Source organism: Crocuta crocuta, unplaced genomic scaffold, assembly GCF_008692635.1.
Source record: "Crocuta crocuta isolate KB4526 unplaced genomic scaffold, BGI_CrCroc_1.0 scaffold52, whole genome shotgun sequence".
NCBI lineage: Eukaryota > Metazoa > Chordata > Mammalia > Carnivora > Hyaenidae > Crocuta > Crocuta crocuta.
This window is the reverse complement of record NW_027528617.1, coordinates 1557488-1579139: the sequence shown is the minus strand read 5'-3', so window position 1 is coordinate 1579139 and position 21652 is coordinate 1557488. Positions and strand designations below refer to the sequence as shown.

The 21652-nt window shown below is 37.0% G+C and overlaps 1 long non-coding RNA gene across 1 annotated transcript in view; it reads left to right on the top strand.

The window, feature by feature from the left end:
* The window catches only part of LOC144224146 (uncharacterized), a 524297-nt gene that overhangs the window by 33907 nt on the left and 468738 nt on the right, over positions 1–21652 (top strand). Inside the window, exon 2 of the long non-coding RNA XR_013332956.1 lies at positions 964–1001. This is a non-coding gene — a long non-coding RNA (uncharacterized LOC144224146). The remainder of the gene's footprint in view (positions 1–963; positions 1002–21652) is intronic.

Below are 21652 nucleotides of genomic sequence, written 5' to 3'. Positions count from 1 at the left end.
CATGCCTCCTCCTTGAGGAATCATAGGCCCTATGTATCTATTGACAGAAGAATTCCTGCTCAGTAAAGGCAGAACAAAATAAAAACATCTATCTGTTTTAAGGAAATTTTAATTATCAGACATATTGTAAAAGACCATCAAAGAGAAAAGCAAACTTCTTGTCTTGCTTTTGGAAAGAAATAAAAAACAGGCTGCGTGCAGGAAAGAGAGATTCATATACAGTTTACTCTGGCTTATTAGTGCCACTTCATCTACTGGTCATGCATGTCTTCCCACAATATAGAATAATTTATGGTTTTTAAACTAATCCCATATTGCTCAATACTCACTGGGCTTGCAGGAAATACCAAAAAAAAAAAAAAAAAAAAAAAGAATTCCAATATATTTTTAACTGTGAAGCATTAACTAAAGAAGAGCAAGTATAACCCAGCTTTTCTTTCTTTTGTGTTTTTGTGTTGTCCTAATTGATTGTACTACCTAATTTATTTATTTCATATAATGTCCTAACCCTGAGCAGGCCAGAGATTTTAGCCTGCCTTGATATAGTCACCAGAAAGCTTTTGCTTTCTATGTAATTCCTGCTTTCTGTTGACTCCATAGCTCTTGTTTTATACCTACTTCAAAACACATTATAAGTTGTGTAGTTATTTTATCAAACAAATTAGACTCTGTGGTGTCTGAATTGTTGTCTGTTTGTTTTTTTTTTTTTCAAACCTGCTTTTGGAATTACTCTTTCCTGACCTGGATGAAATGTTTGGCAGGTCTAATAGCTTTCTGGTTCCTTTAATCATAAGAAAGTTTTGTTTTAGTAAATAAAAATTCCTGTCAAGTATAATATCAAAACTTCGGTTCTTATCTCATTTAGGGCTCTCCTGTCCCCTTAGCCTGGGCTTGACTAGGAATGGGGGAAGCATGTTCTGCCTCTTCATGATTTCCTAATTCTATTTCCTCTTTCTCTCCTAGGTATGGCTTCCTCTTCCTCCAGAAAAGACAGATAAGAGGTAAGAAAGCTAATAGTGAGAGAGAGAATGAATAATTTAGAAAATGGATATCTAGGCAACTTCAATTTAGGTGGTAGGTAGCACAAATTAAAGGAGAGGAGCACAGGCTTGAGGCAAGGGATTTTTTAAAATTCTCCAAGTAGTCCCAATGACTATGAGCTGGATACTAATTGTGGAACAGACTTCATTTTGTATGCTAACTGATTCTTCATCTCTGAGAAACCTTAAAGGATGTGTATGAAATGACATATTCTCTGTAAGAAAGAGCAATGATTTTATGAGGATAGGGATTTTTCTATTTTGCTTGAAACAAATTGTGTATGCTGGAAAACATGTAGAACTAAAATTATGGGAGATAACTCTATTCTTCACAATCATTTTGAATTAAGTATTCACTAAATGTGCTTTATGAATAATAGTATAATAATACACTATGAAATAAAAAGTGGTCTGTGAAAGGAAATAAAAGACAAATTTTGACATTAAGGGTTTACTTATTTCAATACAGAGCTTATCTATATCATTATTGTTAAATCCTATAATGGAAAAAATATTCAGTATTCACAGAAAGATATGCATCTTTGCTATTCAGCATCCATACCTCAAAAGTGCTACACTGGGTTGCAGAATGCAGTTATTTTACATGTTTTGGGAGGTGGGGATTAGGCACAGAACAGAATTAGAATAACTCTAAGTAGTTTTATAGGGTTGCAGGGAGGAGGATTTGTTTATTTCTACCCACAAGTGGAGTTAATTCCCAGATGATGAATCACTAGCCAGATTCCAGAGGAAATGGCTACTGGCCTTTATTTCTTGTTCACTGCTGTCGAACCTTTGCAGTTCAAAAACAAAAGTCTAACTTTCAAGTTGCTTTTGGCAGAGGCACTGGGGGATACTCCTCTGCTCCAGCTCTTTCTATGCACAATATGGGGCCTCAGCCATCTTTAACAGACATGTCCTGATGTGTCATTTCCTGGAATAACAAATCATATGCCTAATACCTAACTTTGAACTCTTATTCTGTGCTAGGTGCTAGGAGCTAGGAGCTTTATAAATTATCTGATTTAATCCTTGTTAGATACTTCTTTTTTTTAAAAAAAGTTTATTTATTGATTTTTAGAGAAAGGGAGAGAGTGTGTGCTAAGTAGCCAGTGAGAGGGAGAGAGGGAATCCCAAGCAGGCTTCACTGTCAGTGCAGAATCTGATGTGGTGCCTGATCTCATGAACCGTGAGATAATGACCCGAGATGAAATTAAGAGTCAGATGCCTGACTGACTGAGCCACCCAGATGCCCCAGTAGATATTTCTGATGCAGGTATTATTACCATCATTTCTATTTTATGGATAATAAACAACTAATAAATAGGAGAGACCAAATCTGAACCCCCGAATTTTGATGCTAAACCCTATTTTGCTTCTCTGAATGGCTGGTCATCAGGGAATTCTCTCTCCATGATTGATATAGTGCAAGCTTAATAGACAAAACGGAAGGTGAATGCCAAGTGCTATGTGACCTGTGTTAGACTTACACAAGTGAGGGCGGAGCTGCCCAAGGTCAGGATTGTTTGAAGATGCATAAACAATCTGTATTGCTTATTCTCCGTGTGTACGGTACTCACTAGGAATCCTGCATCTACCCAGCTTCCCCAAATCTGATCATCAGACTTGTGGGTGGGAACTGGAGAGCTGCCACTAGAGTCATTCTGTGGCATTTGTCCCTCAGGCCTCTGAAAGAGCAGGAGCTGGGGGACAGCTTGTTATTCCTTCCTCTGCCCTTGTGGGGTAAAGTGGTAGAGGTGAGGGAGGAACAAGCGCTCTGAGAAAAGTAAGGGTATGGTAGGCTAGTCTTTCCCTACCATCTGTCTGGAACTGTTTATTGGACTCAAATCCCCTGAGAATCACCCCTCAATACTCCTTCAAGTTTTTTTTTTTCCCCCCTCTGAAGCATTAATGCAGTAGGTTCTGGGAAGTCTTCACCTACACAGGTACTTCTGTGCCAAAACTCTTTAGATTGAGTATAAATAATTAAACATTTGTTTTGGAATTTGAATGCATTGAATTTGACATTAACTTGTTATTATTACAACAGGAAATCCAGAAATCCACTATTTCCACCATTAAGATTTTTCTTTTTTGGTAGCTCTAACATTTTGGAAAAGGTTATAGGGAGAATTAATTATATAGATGAACACTTTTCCCCGCATGATCTTTATGAAGTGTGAACATTAAAAGAAAATTAGTATTAAAAAAGGAAATCATGTCATTCCAACTTATAATATTTTTTAATGTTCATTTTTGAAAGAGTGAGACAGACCATGGGCAGGGGAGGGACACAGATATAGAATCCGAAACAAGCTCCAGGCTCTGAGCTGTCAGCATAGAGCCGGACACGGTGCTCAGACCCATGAACTAGGGGATGGTGACCTGAGCTGAAGTCAGATGCTTAACCGACTGAGCCACCCAGATGCCCCATGTCATTCCAATCTGAATGAAAGATTTTTTGTTTGTTTACCAATATAGAAAGTTTTTGATGAGTTATTATCTTAATATGTAAAATATTAAGGACAAATTAAAAACTAAAGCACTCTCCATCAAATAGTTGTATTTGAAATCTAGCAAAAATTCATGGGAGGTAAGCTCGAATAAAGCAATTTCCACAGCAAGGACGGTGTTCAAAGGCATCACTCCATAGGAGACTGGCCCTACACTCCTGGCTGTGATCCTCGACACCCCACACTGCTGCCCCCTGCTTTATTATCCTCAGAATGCCTTAGAAGGGCTCTCCTTGCTTCCCCAGGAATCCAATTACTTGGCCCTTTTACTCTCTAGACCCCCGACTCATAGATTTGAATAATATTTAAAGTTGCTATTATTGTACAGTGGAGGACCTTACTGAAAACTGTAGACTCTCAAATATTGCCGTTATAAACTTCCTTTTTCAGAGTTAGATTCTGAGAAAAGTAACAGCAGCTCTCTTCTTCTGTTCCATCCTTCCCCTCTTGACATAATAGAAACCTAGATCATTCAAAGTGATAATATTCTTTCTCACAAATTGGTTCTACATCTAGTTGCAACAACACTTGATCAATGTGTTGTGTGCGCACTGCATTCTGCTTCCCTCAGCAATGAATTCCTAGTTTTAGATTCACTGCAATTGCACCTTGTGTTGACCAATGAACCAACCAGTTAAGAAATTTTGTTTTCCTTATTTTCCCTTGATGGGAAGTAATTTAAAACATGTCTTGAAATGTTTTAATATAATTTTAAGATAACCCATGAAGCTTTAAAGAAATTTTTAATGGACAGCTGGGGGTACTTTCTCCTTTNTGCACTTATCCATTAGGCATAATAGACACAGTTATAGGACCCATGATACTTTTAGTGGCCCACAAAAATATTTAATTTTAAATTCAGAGGAAAATGTGAATATAATAATAATAATATTTAATAATTAATCCAGTTTGGGGACACCTGGCTGGCTCAGCTGGTAGACCATGCTACTCCAGATCTTAGGGCTGTGAGTTCAAGCCACAATTGGTTGTGGAGCCTACTATAAAAAATAATTAGCTGGTTCAGTTTGGAATATATTTGTATGTATACAAATGCCTAAAGCCCTCAAGTCATAACTCACACTGAAAGTAGATGGCTTCTGTATAGCAAATAAACATTTCTTAAATGACAGCCATTTTCAACATTCTTCAGAGCTTTTATGTTTGTGGCTTTCATGATCTGTTTCATTTCTGGCTAGGTTATACAATTTATTGGTCATAAGTAAAACTAGAGTAGAGTGTGAAAAGAAGAGTATATTAGTCTCAGACAAGAAATAAGCCTTCAGATATTGATCCAGTATCCTGTTTTGGGTTTGGTCTTTCTTTAACACAAATTTTCCTTTTTAAAAAACAAGATATTAAATTTACAGTCATTGGTGTTAACCTTATTCTTTACCAAAGCCCTGGAGCCATCTACTGGTAGTTTTGAGAACAATTGTATATATTTTGAAGGAAAATGAAGTGGAGTCCTATAGGCCCCTGTAATTTACAAAACTAAGAGAGACAGCACAAACTACCCTCTTGCCTCTTGATGATTCAATGCCTCTTTACTCTGTTGCTTAAAAGTCAGGTTTCTGTTGAGTCATAATCTCCAAAGTGCAATACAGACTTTTTTTTCATTAGATTTGTCTTTTCAACTTCTGATTGTGTATGTCTTTTCATCATCAGCTTGATTAAGGATGCTGTTAAACCATCTCTGTGGACAGTACCTTGTGCATACAGTTCAGGAAGTCCACCTCTGCTTCTTTTCTCATTGGACACTTCTCTGTGTCACATGGTCTATTTCTAAAAACTGCCTTCTGGTGTCCGCATCTGCTTTTTTTAGTCCAACTCATTTACCAAACTCTCATCTTTGTAATCTATACCTTACTCTATGGAAATTTTCTGACTGCCTTATTTCTGGCTTTGAAACTTCTTATAGTTTGCTCTTCTGGCTGGATATTTCCTGACATAAACTTTCAAATGCTGTCTTCTCTTAAGGACCTAGAATCTCAGTTTGGACAAGCCCTTGGTTTACCAGCAGTTCCCATACTGGCTGCTAATCACAGTGCCTGTGGGGCCTTCTTATAAGTTCAGATGTATGGACCTTTCCCCAAGGGATTTGATTCAGTGCATCTGCTGGAGGCCCTTGGAATTTACCTACACTTTGATAAAAACATTAGGAAACTTCCAGTGCAACTGTTGTGTTTGGGAACGACAAGGCCACAGGGTAGATTGCTCCTCTGAGGACACAAGGCTTTGCATAAGGTAGCCCAAGTTATACTTGTAGTCATATATTTTGTCACATCTACCTGTCATTCTTCTGCATAAACTTTTCTTCTTCACTGTTATTTCTCTTCTTGCCCCTTCCAAGTTGTAAAATTTCTTCTCATCTTTTAAATCTCAACTCAAATATCACTGCTTTTGGGGAGTATCTTTCTTACCCTCTTCCTGTCTTCCCTGTTCATTGAACAAAATGTATCTCTTATCTGTGCCACTATATTTTAATTCGATCCCATATTACATACTCAGATTCATACTTGAGTACAGATATACATGACATAGGAAACCTAGATATAGATAGTATGTGATTTTCAAACATGATTCATGGAACTCTTGCTTTAACATCATCTAGGGTTTGTGATTGTTGGAAGATTCACACACCAATATTGAATTAGAATCTCTGGGGGTACACTCTTTAACCAGTAAAACAAATAATGCAGGTAAGTCTTTAGTGCCTTAAAGAACCATTGCTTTATCAATTGCAGAAATTAAAAATATTACTGGAAATTGTAATCCCTTCATGACCTGCATTAATCAACAAAACACATGCGAAAAGATGTGGGCACTCATAGCTTTATTCGTAGTAAGGCCAAAGTGTTTGCTTCAGTTTTCAGGGTTGTAGTTAATGGTAGTGATACCAGTGCTTACTTTTTTTAAAATTGATTTTATTTTAATCAGGCTTCCTAATTTTAAAAAAGCTTGATAAAACAAAATAATCTTCAAAGCAGCAATTTATTGACTTATTAAACTACATGTGTCCTCGAAAAACCTTAAAATAGTCCCAGCTTATGATATGTCTGAATCCTAAATTTAAGAAAATAATCTATGTAATAGTAATTGCTGTCTTCATTTTCCCCTTGTGTAGTTTTTGAGAGCAGGGATTGTTTCTTATTCCTCCTCAGTCTTAAAAAATTTTTTTGAATGTTTTATTGATTTTTGAAACAGAGAGAGAGAGAGAGAGGGAGAGAGAGAGACAGAGTACGAACAGGGCAGGGGCAGAGAGAAGGAGACACAGAATCTGAGGCAGGCTCCCGGTTCTGAGCTGTCAGTACAGAGCCCAACATGGGGCTTGAACTTGTGAACCACAAGATCATGACCTGAGCTGGAATCGGACGATTAACTAACTGAGCCACCCAGGTGTCCCCCTATCAGTCTTTTTAATATAAAGCCTCCATGTGTTTTATATAAGAAAATTCTCATTTTTTATCTTAGGGGACTTTAGTGGATAAGTAAGATTAGATATCTTCTTACGATTCTTTAGTAAACAATAGGATCACTGTGTATTCTCTCTCCTGGACTGGTGCCCTACTGAACTCATTTTCCTATTGACTCTTATAACAATGCAAACAATATAACCTTGTCAGTTAAACATAGACACGTATTTGAAGAAAAAAACCTAGCAAAATGTGGGTGCCTCCACAACTCAGCCAGTTAAGTATCCGACTTTTGGTTTCAGCTCAAGTCATGATCTCACAGTTGTGGGACTGAGCCCTGGGTCAGGCTACGTGGTAGAAGCACGGAACGTGCTTATGATTCTCTCTCTCCCTCTGCACCTACCCCATGCTCTCTCTCTCTCTCAAAACAAACAAACAAGCAGGGAACAAACAAAAACAAAACAGTGAAACCCAATTTGACAATTCAATTAAAGCCTATAATATTTTTAACATACCTACTATATATGTAGAGAATGACAAAGAACCAACTGTAGTTCCTGCCTTTTAGAATTTACAAACTGTAGAGAGAAAAACATATTCACCCATAATCACCATACAAGCAGAGATGAAAAATTTCTTCATGATACCTACTTTTAAGCCAATTACTATAGAATTGGAGCAAATACTAATAGTTAGCTTTCCTCCTTTCATCCATCCTCACTTCATTTCCACTACCATAGTTCGGGTCTTTGCCTCCTCCCAGTTTGACCAATATAATAGTCTCCTAACTGGTATTTTAACATGCAATCCATGCTATAGTCAGTTGCCAAATTAGTTTTTAAAAACATTGCTTTTGGGGCGCCTGGGTGGCTCAGTCGGTTGAGCGACCAACTTTGGCTCAGGTCATGATCTTGCAGTTCCTGTGTTAGGGCCCCATGTTGGGCTCTATGCTAACAGCTCAGAGCCTGGAGCCTGCTTCGGATTCTATGTCTCCTTCTCTTTCTGCTCCTCCCCCATTCGTGCTCTATCTCTCTCTGTCTCTCAATAAGAAATAAATGTAACAAAACAAAACAAAACATTGCTTTTATCATGTAATTCTCTGTTACAAGCTGTGCTTCAGTTTTATCTCATCGCTTATTGTAAAGGCTATGTTTCATTGCCCTTCTTGGTATTTCGGGTCCTTTAAAGTCTGCTGATAACCTATTTTTTTCAGTGTGTCTCCAAATCTTCCGCTGTGTAAGTCATATGCTCCACATATGTTTCCATCTTCCTCCTCATCCTTCAAAGTCCAACAAGCCTAGGTCAGCACTCCCTCTTCCCCAACATCATATTATTTTATACTTCTGTGCCTAAGTAACTTCACTTCCCTTTGTCTGGAAAGCCCTATGCTGCCATCTTCTTACAGCCAACTCCTATTCCTATTCCCTTCAAGAAAAAGGTCAGGTGTGAACTTCTGATAATCTCCACCCGAGGCTCCATGGATGAGGCACTCTTCTGTGTCCTCATAGCACACTGGGAAAATGGCTCTGCTATTGAACCTGTCACCTCATATGGAAATAATCTCTTATACCTCCATCCTCCCCCAGTAAATGAGAGTAAATAACTTGAGGGTTAGAGACTTTGTTTTATTCATCATTGTGTCTAGCATATAATAGTGATCATTCATTGATTGTGTTTTTGACTGATCCAAATTAAGAGTCTCTCTAGGAAGTTCATCCCAGTCTGAACTTCCTTCTCCAAACTCCAAAAGCAATTATCTTATATCATCTTACTTAACATCCTTTTGCTAATTACTGTGTATGTACTCTTTCTGTTGGAAGTGACTGAAAATCCAACTCATATCAGCCTAAGCAATAAAAAAGATGTGTTGGAATATTAATCTAGAAGTCTAAATTGTAGAATTGTCTTCAGGAATAACTGATTTTAGGAATTTACCTGATCAGCAGAACCTGGTTTCTATCCTTGATTCAGGCTGCCTTCCTCCCATAGACATATAGGCTCACATCTTTCCTCATTCAAGTCCAGAGGGAAAAAGCAAGCCTTACACCCCCCCTTCCCATTACCATTCTGAAAGCTTTGGGATTAGCTCTGATTGGACCATGTATATGTTTGGCCCAATAAAGAACAGGAATAAAACCATTATTACGTGGAAAAGATAATTTATAGGATTGTCTTAGTGTGAGAGCAAAATAGGTTTGATGACTGAACCTGAGAACATCACAGATTAGCTAACAGGTGATGATAATGGTAGATTGGCCCAAGTCTTTCTTGCAGCTATTTCTTCCACTGTAAAGGCTCACATAGCCTATCCCTGTGAGAGCAAAGAAGAATCTATGTTCTCACAGATCTAGCTCTTCAGAGAATACCTGAAGTTGTTGAGGTGAACGTGCCCAATGTTTTTTTCTCAAATGTAACAGTCAAATCTCTCCACCTCTCCTTGGGCAGATGTGTTTGTGCATAGAGATGCATAGGGCAACATATGTGGAAGGGGGTATAGAGATTCCATGCTTTCTGAGTATGCAACTCTGCCATAACCTCCACATGTTCACCAACCCAGAAGCTCTCCAAACCCAGTTCTTTTGGGCTTTAATGGAAGTTTTATTACACAGGCCTGATTGATTAAAATACATCATTGGCAAGTGATTCAATCTCCAGCCCTTCTCCCTCCCCAGAGAGTTGGAGGTAGGACTAAAAATCCCAATGCTCTCATCAATGGTTGGTTGCCTTGGCAACCAGCCTTCATCCTCATGTGCTTTCCAAAAGTCACCTCACATGACTTAATATAAACTCACTTGTGGTTAAAAGGGGTTTGTTATGAATACCAAGGGTTTTAGGAGCTCTATGTCAGAAATAGGGATAAAGATCAAATATATATTTATTATAAATCACAATTTACACATTTCATATGGTCACTAGCATTCATGCAAGAATGTGAAGATAGTTCAAAGATGAAAACTGAAAGGAAGAGTACTCTGTAATTGACATTCAGGAAGTGCCATGCTAGTATCTCAACATTGCTTTCCCTGAAGTATGACTATGATGAAAGAAGAAGGTATTGTAGGGCTTTGACTTCACCAGAAGTAATGTTGAGTAAATGCCAATTATTATTATTTTTTAATGTTTTATTTATTTCTGAGAGAGAGGAGACAGCATGAGCAGGGGGGAGTCAGAGAGAGAGGGAGGCACAGAATCTGAAACAGGCTCCAGGCTCTGAGCTAACTGTCAGCACAGAGCCCGATGCGGGGCTCAAACCCACGAACTGTGAGATCATGGCCTGAGCTGAAGTCGAACACTCAACTGACAGAGCCACCCAGGTGCCCCAATAAATGCCAATTATTAATCACAGCTCCTGAGAATACATAGTGTTGGCTATAGTCTCATACTGCAAGCAGAAGTATAACTTGATTTAAGTATTCTGGAGGGCACTTTTATAATATATATCAAAAGCTGTAGGTATCATAACTTTGAGACAGAAATTCCACCCCTAGGAATTTATTCTAAGGATGCATAGATACATATTTTTTGGTATCTGCCCAGCCCATGTCCTCCTTCTCTAGACCTGGGTAGGGGAACATCCCCATATCAGAATTTTTGATGTGGAGAGAAAGTCAATAGGTACAAGGAAGAGAAGAGTTAAGTACAAAAGACTTCCAAGGTATGATGCATCTTCCCTGTGTTAAAGAGTAATGATATATCATTTTTATTTTTTTAATGTTTTATTTATTTTTGAGAGAGAGTGAGAGAGAGAGGCAAAGTGCAAGCAGGGGAGGGGCAGAGAGAGAGAAAGACAAAGAATCCAAAGCAGGTTCCAGGATCTGAGCTCTCAGCACAGAGCCCAACACAAGGCTTGAACTCATGAACCATGAGATCATGAGCTGAGGCAATGTTGGATGCTTTACCGATTGAGCCACCCAGGCATCCTGATAGATAATCTTTATGAGGAGATATCTGAAACGACCAACTCAAAAACAAGACATTCACCTCTGTGGACCACAGAAAGAATAGAAAAACCAAAGTAGTGAGCAAGGATGAAATCAAATGCTTGCTAGACATGAGATCCCAGTATGGCCACAAGGGCAAGAGAAGGTGAGGGATTTTGGAGAAGATGCAGATCTCTGTCACTATCCTATCCCTTATACTGAAGAAGCTCCCTTTTGCAGACAGAATGTAATAGGCATTCTCTAAGAACAGAACATTCAACTAGGAGAGATAGAGTGGAAGTTAAGTAGCCATTTCTGGAGTTGGTAAGCAGTGAATGAGAAGGATCACATGTGTCCCTCCCCCCTCCCCCACCAAGTTAGTTTTCCATTGCAAACATATGGAATAAGAATATATGTGAGAACAAGAAAGGAGTTAAAATGGTGGAGTAATAAGAGGACTCTGGGCTTGTCTTCTGCCTCGAACATAGCTAGATCAACATCAAACCATTTTGAATACCAAGGAAATTGATCTGAGGATTAACAGAACAATCTGCATAATTTGAGGCAGAGAATGCAGCCGACAAAGAATTTCGCCTCAAAAGAAAAAACAGGAGGAAATGATGGCCAGGGATTTAATCAATAGAGATATAAGTAAGATGTCTGAACTAGAAATTAAAACAATAATTATAAGGATACTAGGTCGGCTTGAATAAAGTATAGAAGACACCGGAGAATATCTTTGTGCAGAGATAAAAGAACTAAAATCTAGTCAGGCTGAAATTAAAATGCTATAACCAAGATGCAACCCAAATGGAGGCCATAAAAATGGACATCCATAAAATGAGGATGGATGAGGCAGAGGAGTGAATTAGTGACACAGAAGATAAAATTATGGGAAATAATGAAGCTGAAAAGAAGGGGGAAACAAATGTTATGAATCACTAAGGTAAACTTAGGGAACTCAATGATTTATTAAAATGTAAATCTGGAGTCCCAGAAGATGGATAGAAAAAGTGGCAGAAAGTATAGGTGATCAAATTATACTGGAAAATATCCCAAATCTGGGGAAGAACATAGACAGCAAAATCAGAGAAGCACAGAAGACTTCAATTCAATAAAAGCCAGCTATCACCAAGATATATCATAGTCAAATTCACAAAATTTGACATAGACAAGGGAAGAATCCTGAAAGCTGCAAGGAAAAAAAAGTCCTTAACCTACAAGGAAAGACAGATCAGGTTCATAGCATATCTATCCACAGAAGCTTGGCAGGCCAGAAGAGAGTGGCATGACATATTCAACATGCTGAAAGGGGAAAATATGCAGCCAAGAATACTCTTTCTAGCAAGGCTGTCATTCAGAATGGAAGGAGAGTTAAAGAGTTTCCCAGATAAACAAAAATTAACGTGTTTGTGACAACTAAACCAGCCCTGCAAGAAATTTTACGGGGAACTCTTTGAGTGGCGGAGGTGGGGAGGGGTGAAGTAAACCAAACAAAAACAAAAGCACCAAAAGCAACAGAGATTAGAAAGGAACAGAGACCTGGGCGCTTGGGTGGCTCAGTCGGTTGAGTGTCTGGCTTTAGCTCAGGTCATGATCTCACAGCTCATGATCTCATAGCTCATGAGTTTGAGCCCCCCACATCAGGCTCTGTGCTGACAGCGTAGAGCCTGGATCCTGCTTCAGGTTCTGTCTCCCTCTCTCTCTCTCTCTTTCTGTGCCCCTCCCTGACTCACATTCTGTCTCTCTCTCTCCAAAATAAATAAACATTAAATTTTTTTTAAAAAGAAAGGAACAGAGACCATCACCAAAAGCATCAATTTGACCCGTAACATAATGGGACTAAACTCATATCTTTCAATAATCACCCTGAATATAAATGGACTAAATCCTCCAATCAAAACACTAGCGTATCAGAATGGATAAAAAAAAATTAAAAAAAAAAAAGACCTATCTATATGCTGCCTAGAGGAGACTCATTTTAGACTTAAAGACAATGAGCAGATTGAAAGTGAGGGGGTGGAGAACCATCTATCATGCTAACGGACATCAAAAGAAAGTCAGAGTAGCCATACTTACATCAGACAAACTAGATTTTAAACCAAAGACTGCAACAAGAGATGATGAAGGGTATTATATTATAATTAAGGGGTCTATCCATCAAGAAGATCTTAGAATTATAAATATTTATATCCCCAACTTGAACACCCAAATACATATATCAATTAATCACAAACATAAAGAAACTCACTAACAATAATACAATAATAGTAGTGGATTTTAATACACCCTTTTACAGCAATGGACAGATCATCTAAGCAGAAGCTCAGCAAGGAAACAATAGCTTTGAATGACACATTGGACCAGTTGGACTTAATACATATAGTCAGAACATTCCATCCCAATGCTGCCAAATACACATTCTTTTTGAGTGCACATGGAACATTCTCCAGAATAGATCATGTACTGGGTCACAAATCAGCCCACAGCATTAAAAAAGATCAAGAGCATACTGTGCGTATTTTCAGATTACAACTTGAAGTCAACTACAAGAAAAAATTTGGAAAGGACATAAATTCTTGGAGGTTAGAGAACATTCTACTAAAGAATAAATGGGTTAACCAGGAAATTAAAGAGGAAATTTGAAAATACACAGAAGCAAATGAAAGTGAAAACATGACAGCCCAAACCCTTTGGGATGAAGCAAAAGCAGTCCTAAAAGGGAAATATATTGCAATACAGGGCTACCTCAAGAAGCAAGAAATGCCTCAAATACACAATCTAGGCTTACACTTAAAGGAGCTAGGAAAGGAATAGCAAAAAAAAAAAAAGCCAAAAGTCAGCAGAAGAAGGAAATAATAAAGACTAAAGCAGAAATAAATAATATAGAAACGAACAAACAAAAACCCCCAGTAAAACAGATCAATGAAACTAAGAGCTAAGTTTTCAAAATAATTAATAAAATTGATAACCCCTTAACCAGACTTATCAAATAAATAAAATCATGAGTGAAAGGGAACTCCTCACAAACACCACCACAGACGTACAAACAATTATAAGAGAATATTATGAAAAACCATATGCCAACAAACTGGGCAACCTGGAAGAAATGGAAAAACTCCTAGAAACATACAAACTACAAAAACTGGAACAGGAAGAAACAGAAAATTTGAACAGACCCATAACCAGCAAAGAAATTGAAAGACTAAAAAATAACCTCCCAACTAACAGAAGTTCAGGGCCAGATGGTTTCTCAGGGGAATTCTACCACACATTTAAAGACTTAATAGCTATTCTTCTCAAACTGTTCCAAAAAATAGAAATGGAAGGAAAACTTCCAAACTCATTCTATGAGGCCAGCATTACCTCGATTCCAAAACCAGACAAAGACCCCACTAAAAAAGGAGAATTTTAGACCAATATCCATGATGAACATGGATTCAAAAATTCTCAACAAGATATAGCAGATAGAATTCAATAGTACATTAAAAGAATTATTTACCATGATTAAGTGGATTTATCCCCAGGCTGTAGGGCTGGTTCAATATTCTCAGATCAATCAGAGTGATCCATATTAATAACAGAAAGAATAAGAACCATATGGTCTTCTGAACAGATGAAGGAAAAACATTTGACAAAATACAGCATCCATTCTGGATAAAAACCCTAAACGAAATAGGGATAGATGGAACATAGCCCAACATCATAAAGGCCATAAATGAAAGACCCACAGCTAATATTCATCCTCAATAGGGAAAAACTTAGAGCCTTTCCCTTATGGTCAGGGACAAGAAAAGGATGTCCACTCTCACCATTGTTATTTACCATAGTAGTGGAAGTCTTAGCCTCAGCAATCAGACAACAAAAAGAAAAAACAAGGCATCTAAATTGGCAAGGAAGAAATCAAACTTTCACTATTTATAGACAACATGATACTCTATGTAGAAACCTGAAAGACTTCACCAAAAAATTGCTAGACCTAATACATGAATTTAGCAAAGTTGCTGGATATAAAATCAATGTACAGAAATTGGTTGCATTTCTATACACCAATAATGAAGTGGCAGAAAAAGATATCAAGGAAATTGATTCCAACTGCAATGCATAGAAAAAAATAAGAAACCTAGGGATAAACCTAATCGAAGAGGTAAAAGATCTCTATGCTGAAAGCTATAGAACACTTACAAAATACATTAAAGAGGACACACACAAAAAAAATGGAAAGGCTTTCACTCATGTATTGGTAAAATGTCTATGCTACCTAAAGAAATATACTCACTTAATGCAATCCCTATCTAAATACCACCAGTAGTTTTCACAGAGCTAGAACAAACAATCCTAAAATTTGTGTGGAACCACAAAAGATCCTCAATAGCCAAAGCAATCCTGAAAAAGAAAAACAAAACCGGAGGCATCACGATTCTAAATTTCAGGCTATATTATAAAGCTGCAGTCATCAAGACAGTATGGTACTGGCACAAAAAGAGACACATAGATCAATGGAACAGAATAGAAAACTCAATTATATCGTCAACTAATCTTCAACAAAGCAGGAAAGACTACCCAATGGAAAAAAAATCTATTCAACAAATGGTGTTGGGAAAACTGGACAGCAACATGCAGAGGAATCAAACTGGATCACTTTCTTACACCATATACAAAAGTAAATTCAAAATCGATGAAAGACCTAAATGTGAGACAAGAAACCATAAAAATCCTAGAGGAACCTCTTTGACCTTGGCTGTAGCAACTTCTTACTAGGCATATCACCAGAAGCAAGGGAAACAAAAGCAAACATGAACTATTGGGACCTCACCAAAATAAAAAGCTTCTGCACAGAGAAAGAAACAATCAACAAAACTAAAAGGCAGCATATGGAATGGGAGAAGAAATTTGCAAAAGACATATCTGATAAAAGGATAGTATCCAAAATCTAGAAATAACTTCTCAAACTCAACACCCAAAAAACAAATAACCCAGTTAAGAAATGGTCAAAAGACATGAATAGACACTTTTCCAAAGAACACTTCCAGATGGCTAACAAATACATGAAAAGATGCTCAACATCACTCATCATCAGGAAAATGCAAATCAAAACCAGGATGAGATATCACCTCACATCTGTTTAGAAAGACTAAAATTAACAACACAGGAAACAACAGGTGTTGGTGAGGATGCTGAGAAAGGGAGCCCTCTTAAACTAAAGGCAGACTGGTGCAGCCACTCTGGAAACTGCCACTCAGCAAACTGCTGAATAAAAGCTTCAAAAATTTTAGGAGCTTAAAACCATATAAAATTTTATCTTGCTCTCACAATAATTCTACTTGGGTATTCCTGGGTCTTCTTCATATGGTGTTTTGGAGACCCATCTGGTGGCTCTGTTATTTTCTAGGATCTTGGATTCCTCCACTGAATCTACTGAATCTAGCCAGCAGACAAGAAATGAGTGGCAGCAAATTGACAGAAAGTTACTTTTAGGGACCAGGCCCTAGAGTGGCATATTTCGTTTCTACTTACATAGGACTGGGAAATGAAGTCTAACTATACGGTCAGGAGGCGGGGGGAAAATGAGGTTTAGTGAACAGATAAACAGCATGTTGAAGGGGAAAATTCTTGGGCTTCAGAAACAAACCTACGTTTGAGTCTCAGCTCCTCTAGTAAGGTAAGAGACTACTTTTTAGAATTTAGAATTAAATAATCAACATCAAAGAAAAACTAATTGAAGATCTATTGGTACTTGACACTGAATGTTTTAGGTGCAGTTACTACAAAGGTGAAAAAATTTTCTCTCTGAAAGGAGAGCAATAGTGTAGTAAATAGGAGCAGACATATTTCTCTTTTCTATGAATTGAGAACATTGTAATATAGTGGAGTCAGTGGACAAGAGAGGTTTGTGTCAAGATACCCTGGTAGCACAGGGGTGTATATGTGATCATTCCAGTGAGAGATGGGAAGGAGGAGCAGCCTGAAAAGCTTCCCAGAGGAGGTTTCTTATTAACTTGGACTTGAAGGACAAGTAGGTGATTACCAGAAGAGTGGTAATTGAGGAAGAACATTTATTCCTAAGGAAAAGCAGGTACAAGTCATGGGAGGTAAAAAAAAAATCATGCTCAGGAACCTCTGAGTAAAACAGAAATCAAAGGAAGAACAATAAAAAATTCCATTGTATGTGTGAGTCAGCCGAATCCCAAATAATAAGTACCCTGAAAAGTTCATCTTGGAAGGGATGAATCATTTCTCCTCTGGGGTCATGGGAATAATAAGGATTCAGGGAAGGAGGAAACACAGTCACAAATGAGGTCAAGGATCACTGAGCCCTTTCCAGATAAGTTACTATGGTCTTTTCTCATACCTCGATAATGTTGGAGCCTTACCTAGAAATGTTTTCTGTCTTCTGGGGGGTTTTCTTTTGTTTTGTTTTTAAGTAACAAATTACTTAGCTTTTCTCTGGGATATGAAGTGTGAATGGGACTATCCACACAGACCAGAAACAGGCTGGGTAAGTTTGTGAGGTAAGTAATGCAGGTTTGTGTACTTAAAAAACCCACAAAGTCTTCTCTTTTGAGAATGTGGGTAATAGAAACATACTCATGATAGACCTCAAACTTTGAATGGTGCATGCATGAAGTGTTTATATATATTTATTTAAAATTCAAGCCAAGTTAAATTTCTAGGGCTATGTTCTAGATCAATTGGATTTCTCCCTCTTATTGTAGTGAGCCCACATGAAGTATGCATAAGAGCCTTGGCTTATACTCAATGTGTTAATCAATTTCCCCTTGCACACCAAAGATTAACTTTGACACTTTTGAGAAACCATGTGATAATGAGTAGTCTAGATGTAAGGGAAAAAAGAGATGAAAACAGAAAGCAATAACAATCATGCTTGGACTCAAATGTACATCATTTCTGGTACTCAAATACCTAATAGAAGCTCTGATGTCATCTAAATCATCCTCTCCATGGCCTTTCTATCTGCTAACTATTGAAGTGCTATAGCCTTGCGTTATCTGTATCTATTCAGCAAGACTTTAAATGTGAAACACACTGGCTACCATGGATAGATTTAATTTGTTTAGGACTCAATTAGTTTTTTGTAGGTAGGATAAAATATTTATGCAATAGACATTTTGTGTTAATGAACAAGATGTATTTTGAATTCTATGAAAGTGGAGGAAGTTCTTTAACTGCTCTGGGCCTCTGTTTTTGTTTTTCATATGTAAAGATGTATTTAAAGATCCTTTCAATTTGGTTTTTCTTAAACTGTGCTACATTTTCCTTGAGGGATGTGAATAGTTATGTCATATTCATCATGGTCATTAGTATTGGGTTCCCCCACTCCCCATACTGTTAACAGTTAGTTATACGAAATTTATAAAATTCAGAGAATTTTTTGCTTATCTGAATTTTCTAAATTTTACATGACTAATATCTATTTATTTTGTAAGATTTTAAAAAAATTTACCATTTAATCATTTTTAAGTGATTCAGTGACATTAATATACTCATATTTTTGCACAACCATCACCACCCTCCATCTCCAGAACTTTTTCATCTTCCCAAATTGAAACTTTGTATCCATTAAGCAATAGCTCCCCACTCCCCTTCCCTATCCCTGTCATCTACCATTCTACTTTCTCTCTCTATGAATTGGCCTACTCTATGAACCTCGTATAAATGGAATTATATAATCTTTGTCCTTTTGTAACCAGCTTATTTCACTTAACATAATGTCTTTAAAGTTCATTCATGTTGTTGCATGTGTCAGAATTTCATTCCTTTTTAAGGCTGAATTATATTCCACTGAATGTATGTACCACCTTTTTGTTTATCCATTCATTTGTTGATGGACATTTTGGTTCTTTCTATCTTTTGGCTATTGTGAATGCTGTCATGTGAATAATGCTATATATTGGTGTATAAATATCTCTTTGGGTTTTTGTTTTCAATTCTCTTCTATATATCCAATCTTAGAAGAGGAATTACTGAACTATATGGTAATTTTATGCTTAATTTTTTTGAAGAACCCCCATACAATATTAGTTTTGAGCATATGCTGCCTGATTTTACTCTTCAAAGAAGACTCTTATTTGGCACAGGCTAAGAGTTTCAAGGCAAGTTGAGGTGGTACCTTTGTTAGTAAGTTAGTGATGTATACTTATTATTAGAAAGCATTTACTCCAATGCTTTGAGCTTATTTAGACGTTGGCTTTACCACAATGTGTCTTTATTTATTTATTTAAAGTTTATTTATTTATTTTGAGAAAAAGGGGAAGAGAGAGGACCCATGAGCATGCAAGAGTAGGGAGGGGCAGAGAGAGAGGGAGAGAGAATCCCAAGCAAGCTCCATGCTGTCAGCATAGTGCCTGATGCAGGATTCCACATCATGAACTGTGAGATCATGACTTGAGCTGAGATCAAGAGTTGCACGCTTAACCACCTGAGCCACCCAGGTGCCCCACCACAATGTGTCTTTAATGACACATCTATGCACACACCATAATTACAAACCTCATTTTGGCTTATATGCTGACTGTAAAGAACATTAATAGTTCCTACCTCATTTTCCATTTCCATAGCTATGCATTTTTTGTGTGTGCTAATAACCACTTACAAACCCTTTAATTCCCTAAATGGTTATAATCTAAATATTTTGCTGAAGTATGTCTCCTTTCTTATAGTGAGCATTGTTGCTAAATGTCATTAGGAAACCTTGGTAAATATCATGAGACCTAACTCAATGAAAACTTAACACAATGAAGACCTACTTATGAGGACTTAAAAAGAGGGTTCTGTCTTTTTTGCTTGGTAGCATTACTTTCAATACAATAAAACATAATTGAACACCTTATGTAAAGTCCAACTACATATGTTTAGCTAAATGTTTCCCTTCAGGTTTACATTATTGTCAGTTTAGAGCATCTTTCTACATGACGATGTCTCTAATAAATAGAAATATCAGCTGAAACCTGAAACCTAAATTCTCAGGAATTTAACTTTAATTTATTCCATAATAGAACTATTGGAGGGCCAGCCATGCCTACTACTTACTATTCACAAAAGAAAATATAAACAAATAAAGAAAGGAAGAGAGATACACTTTCTTTGATGGGAATTTCATTTTAGTAAATTCATAATACAAAATTTTTAGTGTTGTTTATTTATCCTTTATTTTAGAAAAATCCAAGGCAGACAGTTTGATGGACAATGCATTATAGGACTAGAAGAGTATTAAAAAAGGCAACATTTCAAATTTCTGTAGGAAAGAACCAAAATCATATCTTCCAGAAAAAGGGAACATGCAAAATCAATGAAAAATTAATAGATTATTAAAATTCCTCACTAAAAATGGGTATCTATTATCATATTTTTATACCATATTCATCATCTTTTCATCAGAAGACTTCAGTGGTATTAACATTCTAGTTTCAATGTGAAATTGAAGTTAGGTTGGCTACATTTCTTCTTGTAAAGAATACTTTTTCTGTGGCACATTAAAATAGTTATATTCAGGAATGAAGATCACTGTGGGTATATGATCAGTTACATAGTATATTGCTTTAAAACAAGTCAATAGGCCAAATTGACATTTGTTACATAGGTACATAGGAGAGATTTCAAAATATCTGTAGGCATATAAAACAAAATTTTCAAAATTTCCTTCAAGAGATAGCCTATTACTCGCTTTAGTGGTCAATAATCTGAAAACTAGATGTTTCAGAGGAGGAAAGAAAATTCAAGAAATTCAGGTTTATTTCCCCACAGTGGACAGGGTCTCCACAGTGGCAGAGAACTGGCTTCCCGTTTTCCATGGCTCTCTATACATGCTCTTTCTCTTTTAGCATTGCCAATATGAAGGAAAAAACTAGGTGTTTTGTTTTACCTGAAAGACTTATATTAGTTTTTCTGGGTTAAAGAGCTGCAATATGCCTTTAAAAGAAGGATCTATGAGAAGTAATCAATGAACATATCCATTCATTTATAAACATTTATTGAACACCGAATACATTCTAGGATCTGTGTAGTATATTGGAGAGACAATGTTTATCAAAAGCAGACATGCACCTGTTCTCCCAAAGTTTTAAGAGTAGTGAGGAGGAAAAATTTATAAATGAATCATGCTAAATTATATACAATTACCAACTGGGATAATTCTATGAAGGAAGGGAACACAGTTTGTTGAAAGTGTTTGACAAAGGAAATGATCAGCCTTGTGCCTCAAGAATGATTTCTCCTAAGAAAATTATACATGCACTGTAATTAAAGATGAGTTGGATTTAACTAGATGAAGATAAGTAGGATGATGGTAAGGTGGGGAAAATAAGATGTGAAATGTAAGCCCATGCATTAGGTAAGAAAAAGGGTCAGAGACTATGGCATCAGAAGAAGGCATTTTTTTGTTGTGTTGTTTTAAAAAATAGATGGAAGATGGGCCTGTTATAACCTGAAAAGAGAGACCTATTAGAGAGAGAAAGAGAGATTGAACATACAGAAGAGATAGGTAGAAATAGTTGGAGCAAGGTGTACAAAGAAGTGAAAGATTGGAAAGGTGTGAGGTGATGATAAAAGCAGAGAATTAGCCATGAAGGAATTACAGTTACCTCTTCCTCTGAGCATGATCAAAAGAAAGAAGATAGTTGAGACTTAACTAAGTATGCAGTGGCATTTAAGGCAAGATGATCTGCTGAGAATGAGGAGGTTAGGGTGAGATGGGGAGCTCACATGAATGGTAAGTAAATACATGGGAGAGAAGACAAAAGATTAGT